Here is a 14610-nt window from a genome sequence, read left to right as displayed (position 1 = left end):
CCTACCCAAATCCTTCCAGCCTTCTACTATTCACTCCTGGGAACAGCTGAGACAAGTGTCAAACAGATCCACATGTGTGGATTCTCCCCTCCCCAGCAAGCACACAAGGACTGGCAAAGCTTTCCAACGTGGGACACAAGTTATGCTTCACAAGGGCAGGCAGAATTAACATCCACTTGGATACACAAGGGAAAAACAAAGGACCAAGTACTGAAATCAGTACCTTGAAGAGACAGACACACTCCCCATCTTGCAGATCAGCTCTCTGTGGGCCTTTCTGACACATCATATGTCTGGAGCATTACCTCAGTGATACCTGCAGGGGCCATGCTTGTATTCTCATCATCTTGGAAATTTTCAGGTCCCCTGCGTTGATCTAAGAATACAATATCCATAACTGCTTGGAAAAAGATATTTTTTAAACTGCACATCAGTGATGTTCAGCTATAATACAAAAGGAAAATGTGAGAATGTTTGCTAAACTGCAGAATATCACTTGGCCAGAAAATGGACACAGACAACTTCAAGCTTATTAGAAAAAGTTATTTGTAAAATTATTCTCTAAGATATCAATATTTATACGTTACATGCAAAATATAATAAATACATGCAGAGAAAGGAAGTGAAAAATCACAACAAGCTGCTACAGATAAACAAATCTGTTTATTTTTTCCTTCAGAAGACATTGGTTACTCAGGCGAAACACTATTAGCAAATCGTGCCAAAAACAGAAGACTAAATATTCCAGAGATTAATAATAGCTAAACTCTCGCTTCTGGTCTCCTGCCCAGTGAATGCTTTTATAAAGGAACAACAATATTACTATGCCAACCATCACTACATAGCATTGGACTCCACCTCTTCCTTTTTTAAAAAGCAAATTACCCACACACTAAAAAAGAAATATTTACTGGTTTTATTATGTCTTAGTCAGATGGACAAAGCTCACCAAAAAGGCATTAGTATCACCAAGTCAAGCCAGGCAATTCCACATTAACAACAGCATTCAGCAGCATCCTACAGAAATTTATTACAGGCTAGAAAAAGGAATCTTGGCACACAGATATAGCACTAGACAAATAAACAGCAAGATAAGAACAGATGTGAAAAGCTCTTCAGAAAGATAGCTGTTCTCAACAAGTCTTTAATAGAAAAAACCCTGAATTTTATTTAGTGCACCCAAAACACATCACTAAATACACTGTACATAAACTGACACTGTGCCTCAGGGGCAGCAGGTTACTGCTAAATAACAAGATTTCTACACAGAGCAAGGGCCTCAAATTACACATTAAGTATCAGATCACAGATCTAACTTCATTCAAACTGGGTTCTTAGCATGGGAAAAAATCTTCACTTTCCCTAGAATGCTGAAATTTTGATTTTTGAATGCTGAAGCTTTGTTTTCTGAATTTGATCAGAAGCTTTCCAAAAATTTTCTCACCACACACTCTATAAGCAATTTGTGGCAATCGACCGGTTCGTTGTAGAATTCTTACAAAATTAGAGCATATTATACGGAGTTTTTTTTCCAAACATGTAAAATTGGTTAAAAAGGTGTTTACCTAAATTATACAAGTACTTTGCATGGAAGGAATTGGTTTTAGCAAAGCAAATATCTTAAAACATTAGATTCCAATCCCTTTCATTACATCCAGGTATCCAGGGAATCACATAAGGTTTTCTTTCTGTTGTTTTATTACACAGGCTCTTTAATATGTGAGGGAAACAAGTACAATTTCATTAAATTACTGAAGAGAAAAGCAGAAGCACCAAATTTGTACAGTTAAAAGGCTCACATTAATAATTTATGACAGCCAGTCTAATCTTTAATGGTAAAATAAGTAAAGAAGATTGTATGTCTGAACTTTTTACTGTTGTTCCATTAATCTACTTGCTTACATACATATAAAGTGTTCTGTCAACATGTGCCACATCCCCAGGCAGGTGACTGTGGAGCAGCTCTACCTTTGCATCCACAGAAAGAGTTCCACAGTGTTTGAAAGTGACCATTTTCAATTAAAACAATCCTCAATAGCCATTTTTATCAAGCATACGCCTCTTGGCATCATCACCAGCACCTCTACCTGTCCACACCTTTACCTTCTCATCCTGAAGTTAAAAGATAAACAACCTTTCTCTGCTTTCCAAGCTGTCACTCTGAAAGCCACCCATGGGCAAAATCACAGCTACAGCAGGAAGTCGTTAAATAAATTAAGTGCATGCCTCAACCCATCATTCGAATTAATGTATATAAAACATGTGCCACAAATAATACCATGAACTGTACTAACAACTTTATCTTAATTTACATTTACTTGTCTAGTATTAAAATTACTTTTTTTTAATGCAGCACCTGGCAGTAATCATTAATATTACATTTAATTTGTCTATGCAGTACAGCATCATCCAGAAACACAGGCTACAGCAGCAATATGCCAAACACAGCATCTTGAAAAATTTCAACCTAATTTAACTATACAGATTTTTTTGGATACCATGTAGACCTCTATTAGGTACCCACATGCAATTCATTTCAACCAACAGGTTCACAGAAGAGCAACTTATTAGATGCAGGTAAAATCACAATCACAAAGAGTAACTCAGACTCTAAGAACACAGAAAATTCTGCTTTGGGTTTCAATTGGTTTTGCTTTTATCAATGTAGTTGATAACAATTAAGCCTCAAAACCTGCATGCCTAAATGACATACTGCAATTTATTTTGATTACAGAGTTTGTTTTGCCATGTGTAACTCGCCAGTCAAAAGCCAAACTAGAAAATCACAAATGTCTCCTTGGTAACCGAGTCCAGCTTGAGATCCAAAACAAGTCTTTCTCCCCTCCCATTCCCCCGGGCAGCTGAAGGGGCTCCAGTTCCCAGCAGCCAACAGTTTCCTCTGGAGACAGGTACCTGTGTCCCTGTGTGTGGATGGGACAGCCAGACCTTCCCAGATGGGGTTATCAGACACTTCTTACAGTCAGACCCGTAAAGCTGCACCAATGGATTTTGTCTTTGTTCCACTGCCCCAATTCCAATGGGTTTTGGCACAACCCATGCCCCAGCCACTCCAAGGGTTGTACAAAGGACAATTCCCACTCTCTCGCTTTTTTCTGGATATGTCTGGTGTTAGATGTTTGTGCTGCTGTGCAATGAGTGATAGCTGATGAATATCTCCCTAAGTGCACGATGTGAAACTGGATGGAAGGAACCTGTTATTGATGGCACAATACATTACAATGGAATTTTATATAGATCTTATGGATTTCTTCCCCCTTCACCTACGAGCATTATTTCAGAGAGAGTTTTAAGCAAGAGTCAACCTGACTTTTGTTTTAATCTCTCAACTATGACAATATAATTAAGCTGTGAATGATATATCAAAGTGCCATACACAAAGACGAATTGACAGGAGTAATTTTTACTACTCAAAAGCCTCTGGTTTCATATATCATAATATCCTGTAAAGCAATCCACTGACATCTGCTTGACTGTAAAAGCAATAGCTAGGTACAAACCTCAATTCATCCTTCAAACAGGCATATCTGCTCCTGCTTATTACTACCACTGTGTGCACCACTTCAGTTGGAACCTGCACCATTCATTATTTCATTTCTTTATTAACTGCTTAGTACAAATCAGAGGGCAGGACTTGCCATACTCCTGCATGGCACTGTTTCATATGAATGCTCTGACAGATGTTTTGCTTCTTTTGAAGGTACTGAAGAACAGAACTTGGCATAGTGGTGGACTTGGCAGTGCTGGGTTAATGGCTGGACTCAATGATCACTGAGGTCTTTCCAACTTAAAAGATTCTATATCTGGTTAGGATTCAAACAGGTCTCCTAATTTTTTTTATTTTATTTTTTTTTTAATTAAAGGGAAAAAAAAAAGGAAGATTTGTATTCAAGCTCTCATTGTTTCTCACTTTATTTCTCATTTTGAAGCTTTTTAGAGCTGGAGAGGATCTTAGTTTTGCACCTACAAGAATGAGAACCTCATTTTCAGCTAGGATCCTCAGGTACTGCTGTAATGCAATTATTATTATTATCATCACCATCACTATCAGCCCAATCAATCTCAGTATGTGCTTCTAATGAGTTTGTGTCTTAGGGCATTTAATGTTCAGGCTATTTTTTGTTGGTTTTTGTTGTTAAATAACCCTTCTTTGCAGCAAATAAATTGAAAGCTTGATCCAAAAAAATTAGTATTTAGAGAGCAATTATGAAAAATCTGATTAGAGTAAAACATTATCAAGAAGAGAAGATTAATCTAACCCATTTGGGGGGTGATTTGTATTTGCTGGGTTAAGAGATATGACTTGGCCAAGAGGCAATTTTCTTCTGCCTTTGCTTCTTCTGTAGAAGAATAAAATAATTTCTTTGAAATAAATAAATTATAAAGAAAATATTAAATACTCTCCCACAGAGACCACGTGTGGAAGGAATGCTTGCTATTTAAATGGCTGTTTTGGCAAAACAGAAATTCAGGAAATTTGTTTTCTGCACATTCCTGAGAGATTCATTACACCAAATCTCCCTGCCTTCCTCCAAGAACATGAGGGACGATTCTTTCTTGGCCATCAGGTGCCAGAGAACTTCCAACTTGGAAAAAAAAACCAACCAAACATAATTTGTTCTTGTCTGATAAAATACTCTGCTACAGAAGTCCCAATTGTGAATAATGACCATTCAACCATATGAATCAGCCCTTAGAGTGTGACTGGATTTGCAGTGATAGACCCATTTTCAGCTGCATGTTTGCAAGTTTTGTATCAGAGCCACCATTTCCAAGGCAAGCATATAAAGAAAAGTGAAGGTGAAAACTTTTTCATTATCTTAGAAGACAGCCTATTACCCATATCACTTTCTCAGATATCCATCCATCCACACCTAATGAGTCCTATGATTTAGTCAGAACATATTCATAAAGATGATTCATAGCTGTTATGCAGCCACTTGATGTTAATAGCAAAGCTGATGTCTTAAATCACAGCTGTTTCCCTATGATAGCCAAGGGGCAAGGCAATACTCTGGAAAACACAGGAAAGAATTTATCAGAGCAGCTTTACAAAAGCAACATTTATGGGAAAAATGTAAAGCAAAACATGAGGGTCGAAAGTACTACAACCAAATCACTAAACAGTACAGATGCTGTATAACTAAGAAGTTAGTAGTTATTGGTCCTCCCTGTGTATATGCTAATATTGCCAAAAATTTACTATATCTAGGTTTAAAACTCCTATATTTAATTTTAATTTTATCTATAATCTGGTTTTGATGTCCCATAAAGATGCCTAATAACCTATATATCCTTAATAACAAAAGGCAAGTAACGTGTCATTCTTTCCCATATTAGTAAGTATTTAAACACAAGTGAGAAGAGTAAATTTTAACCAAAAACAAGTGTAAGGCAGTTAAAGAGATTTGCTGATTTTCAATCATATTGACTAAAGAACAGGCCATGCAGTATGTTAAGAGTGCTACTACTAAGCCAGAAATACCAGATGACTCAGTGTCTTCAGGAAAACTACTTATATCCTTCAATTTTAGCTGGTTATTAAAATCCTCTGGATCACAGAGCATACAGGTTGTTACAGGGCTGAATCGTCTCTATGTACGTCCCACTCAGATGCAATTTGACCCAGAAACACTTAATCTATGTAGGTTGCAGACTCGAGTTTTAAAGAATATTGCAGCTTTACAGCCAGGGAGGCAGGAACTCAAGTAAATTTGGCATAACCCAAAAGATAATAATTAGGCACAAGATACCCATCAGCTCTTGGAAGTCTCTTAGCAGATCCACAGATACAGAGATGTTGCAGCATCGAGCTCTGGTTAGAAACAGGTACATTTTTAACTGGAACCAACAATCCCCACTGTTTCACTTGCTTTCAGCAGGACTCCAGTTGCCTTACCCATCACTATTAAATACATCTAAATGAATCCAGCAGGATTTCTGAGAAAGCAGTGAATGGGTTGTGATTTTGCAAAGCGCTCGCCTGATTCCTGCCTCCATTCTTCTGGCCAGTAATTTTAACAATAGGAATACCAAACTCAAGCTCCCATTACCAACCAAATTATTTTTTTTTTAACAAGGAATAAAATGACTGCCAAACTAGGGAAAAAAAAAAGTACGGAGACAAGAACATAATGTGCATACACCCAAGCACAGTGGAATAATTGCATACATTAAGTAGGTCAACTACAGGTATAGATTTCTTTTAAGATGATCCAAAAAGGTATGAGACATTGCATGTGAAGGCACGCTCCAAAAGAATTCCCAACTGCAAACAGGCTTGTCTTACTCAAATCAAGGGAGGCAAAACTGAAACCACCTACCCTAAGGAGCTTCCACTGGAAAGCAGGTCTTATTTCCCAACTTGCTCGCTGGAAAGCTGCTGTGGAATAACCGGAGTGACAGCCGAGCACATGTCACACAACTACTTCTTCGTGATATTTTTGTCAGGTGATTTGTAACCAGGAGCCTGGATTGGATAGGAAATTATCTTCTTTACAACTGCTGCCTGGTGTTTTGCATTAGAAGAAGTTGCCATTCGAAACAGAGGAATAAAGCAATTGGTGCCTTCCTCGTAGCAAGCTCAGAAGTTTTCTATTAATATTTAGATTTGTAATGTGATTTTCAATGCAAAGCTAAGCCTGTGTATCCAAAACAAAAAGGTGAAAGGAGGTCAAGAACTACCCTGTTAAAAACAAGCCTCCCATTTCAGGGGGAAGGGGAGTTACTTCTAAAAGGAAAAAAATCTCTCAGAAAGAAATTGCTGACGGCTCTTGGGCACCAGTGGATCAGTTTGGTTAGTGGGTTTTGGTGGAGACATAAGAAAAGACATGCACACACATGCAGATTTCCTCCAGCTGCTAAATGCACATGAAGATTTTTAATTTATAGATGTTTTCAGCTATCAGGAGTCTTTTAACCTTGTGAAACTCTTGTAATTTTCTTCCTAATTTTTAAGAAATGACTTTGAAAGAGAGATGTTGGAATTGGAATCGACAAGCCTCAAGCAGGCCAGCAGGAGAGCCTTTCATTTCTGAAGTGCTGAAACATTAAGTTTATAATGAGAAAGTCATGCTAATCCTAAAGAAACCTGAAGTTTTCCCCTCAACTACACACACAGCTCAAAAAGAAGGTGCACACAAGTTTAACACAAACCCTGGAAATCTGCATTTCCCAGTCAGAGGAGCACACACAGACCCTCTGACCACATGCCCAAACTCCAGGGAGGGGTCAGCTCAAGTGGGACATTTTGTTACAAGCGAGCATTAATCTGCCCTGGGAACCCCAAGAGTGGGAGAACACAGACTCCTGAAGGCGTCTGGCCTCGGGGAAGGAATGAAAAACTCAGAGTTCGGGAAAACCTCTCACCTCTCCACTCCATCAGGCACCACGTCCTCTCTGAAGCAAAGCCAGACAGAGACAGATGCAGCAGTCACCTCTTCAGCAGAAGGGATATTCCCTCCCCCCTACCTGTGGGAAGCAGCCAGGAGACATCGCTGTGCACGGGGATTTCTTGTCTAAAGCTCCTGCATGGAAAGCTCACAGACAAACTGCTGCCACCACTCTGGGGTGGGAGTCTCCTGACGCATGAAATCCCGCATGTGTTGGCAATCCTGGCCCGGAGCCTCCAGGGGAATGAAGAACATGATCTTCCTGATAAGAATACGTATTAAATAAAAATGCACAACTTCCCACGGCTGGGAAGTTCTCTACTCCCTCCTCCACCCAAACCCCCAAATCTATGGATATTAAGGAACTGTAAACACGGTTAGAGATCACTGCACATGTTCCTCTCCCTGGTGAACAGCACCTTTATCAGCACGAGAGGAAGAAAAGATTGAAACAAAACAAAACAAACCACTGAAGAACAACCTGTCGATGTAAATTAGTGGAGTTTTGGGATGATCCAGGAAAGTTCCTGAAGTTTCTTCCTCCTCTTTATAATGTCATGCTTCTAATTTACTTCATTTATATTAATAAACACTGGATTACACAACTATTAATCTAGTTGAGAACTGCACTAAAGCTCACTAAATCTGCCTCTACTTATTATGATTAATGGTCCAAAACGATCAGCTTCCCAAATTAACAACCTAGAGCAACTGGTATAGGATAAAGGATATTTTTCTTAGTAAACAGGTTCTTCAGTCTTTTTAGTTAATGAAATCTTGAGCAGTGCATTCAGTAGTATTACATTCCAATTCAGCATGACTACCTATTTACATGGATTTGCATTGATTATGCTGCCACTAAGTATTTATTTGAGATTTATTATTTTTCAATTGCACTAAAACTTTGTCTCATACTTATTTAAATACAGCAGAAACAGATCTTAAAGAGCAGAGTGCCTTGGCCTTATTCTTCTCACTCTATCCAGAGCTTGTACTATGTCTTTTTTTTTATTACTACGCTTACTATTCACCAATACCAATTTTCAAAGGACAAGTTCTCCATTTAATACCTAAGCTTTGCAAAACAGTGTCCTAACACATCAAAGATTTATTAACAAACAAGAAAAAAATATAACCACAAAAATACTATAGGAATTACTGTTATTATGTGTTCCTCCATTACTTCTGTGATTACTACTCCAAAGTCTGTTATTTGACAGATTTTTAAAGAATATTACAGGAAGCTGATCATGATGCTAAGTTAATTATACCATTTACAAGAGACTATAAGGAGAGTCTTATCAAACCCACAAAGAAAGTATCAAATATTTTCAGTCCTAATACCCTTAGATTTGGTTTCCTACATTGGCAGTTCTACCCAACAATCACTGAAGACAGTGAGCCAAAGTCAACTCACAAATATGGTTGGAGAAAAGTAGCTGAAAATAAGAAAATAATGGTAAGGTCATCCTTTACCATCCTCAAACTAAAAAAGTTTCTCCCATCACAACACAAGGCATCTAGTAAGGACCACGCCTACTACACTGATTTAGAAAGAAGACAATATGCCCCCCAAGCAGCAAGACACACTGATATGGGCTAAGAGAAAGCCCTTCAATAACACTCGAATGGCAGTTTCCTTTGCCATCTAAGACACATTGAAACTTCAGCATCTTCTCTCCTAAACAAGGATTGATTATTTTCTCAGCGTATTTTCACCAGCAGTCTTTTTTCCTCCAACATCTCTCATCAGTAAGGCTTTTATTTACTTTTCTTCCTTGAACTAAAAACATGAACAGCCTTGCATGGAAAATTAAGCCCTGCAGAACATAATGAGAAACTTTCCCACAGCTGCAGGGAGCCTAAGGGATTGTTCATTAGGAATTATACTTCAAACTATGTTGATATGGTCAATGCCATAGGGATTAAATATGTGTCCCAAGAGTGGCAAAGACCACTGATGTTTCTGGTTCGTCCATGAAAACCCATTCCTAGGACTGCTGGAATATTATTCATCAATGGGCTTCTATGGCAAATATACAAATGGCCAAGGCTTTTATTTCTTTTGCTCTTGTCTTCTGGCATTATAATGTGCAGTATTGTTGTGGTGGTTGGTCTTCTACTGCAGCTCTCATATTTCTTTGGGGTATTTTTTGTGGGCTATGACATGTGGAGAAACATGTAGTACTTCCTCAGCAGATCCTCCTGGACCAGGCATTGACTACACCCCTCCATACCATTTTCCCAAGGGAGATGCCACATATTTCATAGTCCCTGCAGGTCCTGTTTCCCTATTTGTAGCAAGTTTATATTAATTCAGAGGACCTTTTCTCTGACACAGGATTGAGAAGAAAATATAGAAGTCCTACTTTCAAATAGGTATTGAAAAGCTAACAGAACCCTCAACACTGCTGGTGAAGAACTTGCTCCCACTTGAAGATTCCTCTTATAAATTTCAAATTACATGCCCAGTTTAAACAAGTTTGTGTTCGGTACTTCTGTCATCATCCGAGTTATTAACATTCATTCTTTAATACACGTGAGTAACCAAGACAGCAAAGATTAAAAGGGAAAGTCAATACTAAAACAACTGGTTTGGCAGCTGCATGGAAGAAATAGGAGTGGTTCAACCACTAAATTCTCACATATGAGTCTGGGAATGCCCTGCAGAAGACTACTTAGGACACACTACTGGCTGGTGTGTGGGAAACCTAAGCACAAGGCTGTTTCAACATGAGAGGTACAACTGAATGCTCTTCAAAGCAATTGTGAAAGCCATGCAAAACCCACTCAGTTCTATTTGGAAGGTTATTGGGAAATGGCAAATTACTCAGAGCTGCGTGGTTTTCCTTCTGCTGTCATTGCTCAAAATGCCAGAGCCTGTAACTAACCTGAAAAACCTCAAAAATACTTTTGATACTTGGAAAAACTTACCAAATGCACCCCAGATATTGTCACACTGTGATCACCACTCTGTGAGATGAAATGTGAAGATGAAAAGTGAACAAAAATTCCTTTAAGTGAAGGAATTGCACCATATCCATAACCAGAAGTTATAATGCAATTGAAAGTGATGTGATACTGTGTTTTGCAGGTTCCTGAGCTGCAGAGGGGAGAGGGAGCATGGAGGACATTGCTGCTAATGCTGGAAAGCATCTAATATATAATGCTGTAATTAAGCCTCATGTAACTGACCTAAATATTTAACTCTCTTTTCTTATTTTGACTGTTCCATTCTACAGAACATGATTCTAACATCTTTTCTGTGGGGAGAGAGGTAAAAAGAAAATTGCCAGTTTTACTCAGAGGTGATTGGGCTTACTTTCCTCTTTCTGAAACTATGCTTTCCTTCCCTTACTGTAACAGTAGAACCTGGAAGAACATTTTAATCACTTCTGTGACACTCCAACTAGTGGTTTCACTTACCTTTCCTGAACTAGTAAGAAATTCACATCCTATTGAAGAGTAAAACCACCTGAACTTTATCTGCTTTCATGTCTCAACAAGAAATTTCATACAACTCTATCCATCTGAAGTGACCTTGCACAGTCTAGAGCCTTACTGATATATTTCTTAGCTCAGACTGAATCAGCAAGAACAGACCCACTTGCAGATACCCTGAAGACTAGAAAATTGTAGTTTGCTCCTGTGCACGTACAAGATAAACATAATTTGTGAAAGCGTTCATGTGTATAAGATTTCCCAAGGCCTCATGTGACACAAGTTCATAAAACATATTTGTGCCTGATGGCATATATTTTATATCACCACCACTCACCTCTCCTCTGCTACCATGAATTTTCATCAAGGGAAGAAGGTTTAAAACATGTAAGACGTATTTTAGTAGTAGCTGATTGGGTGAAGGTGATCTTGAGTTACTTGTGTGTTTGCCCCATTAACACTCCTTTACTAATAACACCAAGAAAAGACAGCAATATCAGGTAACACTTCTGGAGTGACATTCTTGCTAATGGTGTCTGTTTAAAAATGTCCCCAGAGCTAAATTTCACATTAGCAATTAAATTGAGGGGATCAAGAAGAGGAGCTTAAAGAAAAAAAATTATACAAATCCTGAGAACCCACTTAGACCAATAAACTAATTCAGTAATACCAAAGCTCCCTTCTTTTTTATTTTGCAATCTTTTGTAAGGGGTTGTCCTTATTTAGGTGCCATGCTAAAAAATATTATCAATAGAGGACAATATATCATACAGGCATTGCTGCTGTGAGCACCAGGTTTTGATCTGACTCCCCAGTCTGTAATGCAGAGAATTCAGAGAAAATATAATTTACTGCAAAGACAATGTCATGCTGGGTTTTGGACCTCTCAGTGGATAGGAAATACACATCCCCACCGGATTCCTGACAACTTCCATACAAAATTCTCGCTGATTGTAAAAAGAAAACCCTGATACAGAAAAAGAGACAGTCTATAGGGTTCCCAATCAATACACTCCAACGATGTAATTGCATATGTCCATGTTTTCTACAGATAACTGAAAAAAGAGTCCATTTTGTTCTCACATCTGGGAGCCAATTAAGCCACATTCAAGACACTAGAAACTGCTGTGACATACAAAGTCTAGGAGCAACAAAACCTTGAAAACTTTGGAATCTGTTCACACTGAGAAAAGTCAGTGCAAAGTTTCTTTTTTAGAAAAAATAAAAAATTATCCTGCTAAATTTACATTATACAACTGTACCACATGCCCACTGCTGAACAATGAGAACTGACAAATGCTCAGTGCAAGCTTTCACATTTCACAAATAGGAATTTATTTCTGAAGAGACAGTCTTACATTATTTCCTACCTTCAACATCCTATTCAGCCTTAAGAGTTTTAAAACACCCCCTCTTAGGTATCCCTAAGCCAGGATGAAAGGAAGAAACACCAAAACAGACAAAAGCAAAAGATATTTCAAATGGACAAGGTTTGCAATTCTCCATGCAGAGAGAAAATGACAACCCTGAAGGTAGAAATTGGTTAGATAAAGGATGCAAATAGTGCAGGATTGAAAGGCCTAGTAAAGAGTAAGAAATATCATCTTGGTGCTCATAACCTGCATTTTATAAGACATTCCTTGAATGAAAGGATCATTTCTTAGAGACATTCATTTTAAGGCTCCCTCAAAGAAGACTGCTCTCTTGAGAAACTAGATTATAGAGAAATGTAATATATTTTAAAAGAATAATAAATAAGTTTTTTACAATCACCTTATGGCATCCAGTAGGTTTTTACATATTAGAAAAAGTTGGTAAACTGAGGATCACAGAGACACAAAAATTCCTTGCAGGTATCTCCCCCTGCCATGCACAGGTCTCTCAGGTTAGTTACAGAAGCAGCCTCCTGACTCCAGGTTAGACTGTGTTCCACCTTGAGCTGCAAGTGAAGATTATAGTTCACCCACAGTGAAGTTCATCATGTAATTTCTCACCTAGGTAATGTGGAATAAACATTTTTGAAAGAGGTAAATTGCTCTTATTTTTAAAGTAAGTCTCCCACAGACTGCTGATACAATAGAATAGAAGTCCTGCTGCATCCTTAGTGCCACACTTGCTAATCACAGGTCTTCAATTCACAGAACAGGACACTTAATATCCCTCCTCCACCACCACAACTAGTGCATTATTGAGATTTTCTGAGAAAAACTGTTTTCTTTAAGCAAGCACTGGTTCTTAAAAAAAAAGGGGAAGAAGTTTCTCAGAAAGGCATTCTAAAAACCTCACTATGAGGTTTCACATTCTGGGGAAAGTGCTGAAGGTTCCCACATGAGCACTACAATGCCTGAGGTGGGTGCTCTCTCCCTTCACTTTCCACATCATCCCATGGTAGAAAAAAGGTGGGGATTGGTGGGGAGTGAGGGAGAAACATCTCCTGAGCATCTCTAATTACAGGCACCACTACCATCAAAGAGAGGTTTAATTGGTCTGATTCTTATTTTAGCCTTCTCTGTTCACTCCTATTTAACAATTACTGAAAGACATCATGCTGTTGGTCTTGAAATTATTTTTCGGTACCATTAGAAGCCTGGTGTTAGCAAAAATTCTTAATTTAATTTGTCACAAAGAGAGTAATGAACATACTTGAATAAGGAAGACTCAACACTGACAAAAACAGAGGGAAAAGTGAAAGTTCATCAAGCCATACTATGAAAATCTACAAATCTCCCACCAATGAGAAGGTGCCCAGTGAACACAGCTCAGGTTTGTTGTGTCACTCTTGCAATATTTTAAGGCTACTACCTATAATCAAGCTGGGAAAAAAAATGCAAATCTAACCTAACTCCCGACAGGTTTATGATGTATTTGCTTCTAGGCTGCTCCTCTACAGCTCTAGGTAAACCCAAAACAAGAGTGCCAAGCTGTAATACTGGGAACTATTTCTGATAGAAATTATGTGGGGTTTGAAGCATCAGGTAGGGCCAGCACAGCCCAACCCTAGAGAACATTATTTAAACATATACACACAAAAAATTTCCTAAAGACAACAAACCCAACCTTCTAGAAAGTATGAGTAAGCTATTCTCTAACATTTGTGAGTGCTACAGAAAACCATATACACATAAACTTTACTATCGTCTGCAGGAAGATGGTAACCTCTATCATAAGGGCTAAAGAGGGGAGACTGAGGCAGAATATAAATATTGGGAAACACAAAGCTCTACACAGCATCCCAAAGTGCTACAGGAAAATACTCATTTATAATTAAAGTCTTGTGTGCTGCAAAATGCTGCTATAATGGACGGTGGCAGAACTGAATCTGATAGTGCTGTAAAATTCCAAGAGGTAGCCTTCATGGATTCAATATGTTAGCAAAAATATTTGGATTTAATTTCCTGCTGTCAAAGTTAGTACCAAAATCTAGAGGTAAATGAAAAACATGTCTATGTCACCATTAGAAAAAAAGTTCTACCTTTATGTCTCCAGAGGGTTTTTTTAAAATTCTCTTTTTTTTTTTTTTTTAAATAAAGCCACACTACTCTAGAACTACAAAAGAAATTCTCAGTCACTTTTTTAAAAAGTCAAACTTTCCAGGGTATGACTAAGATTGTTACAAATCGCTTAAAAATGTTGCACAACAAAAGTATCTATTAAATCAAAAGAGCTTTTATCATAAGAACTGAAAATTTCAGTTGGGGGTTCTTTTAACAGAAGAATTAAAACAAAACTATGAGTACCAGAAGCAAAACAAACCCAGGAA

The sequence above is a fragment of the Manacus vitellinus genome, unplaced genomic scaffold, assembly GCF_001715985.3.
Source record: "Manacus vitellinus isolate BGI_N305 unplaced genomic scaffold, ASM171598v3 scaffold_45_pilon, whole genome shotgun sequence".
Lineage (NCBI taxonomy): Eukaryota > Metazoa > Chordata > Aves > Passeriformes > Pipridae > Manacus > Manacus vitellinus.
The sequence above is the reverse complement of the archived record's forward strand: the minus strand, read 5'-3'. Positions refer to the sequence as shown.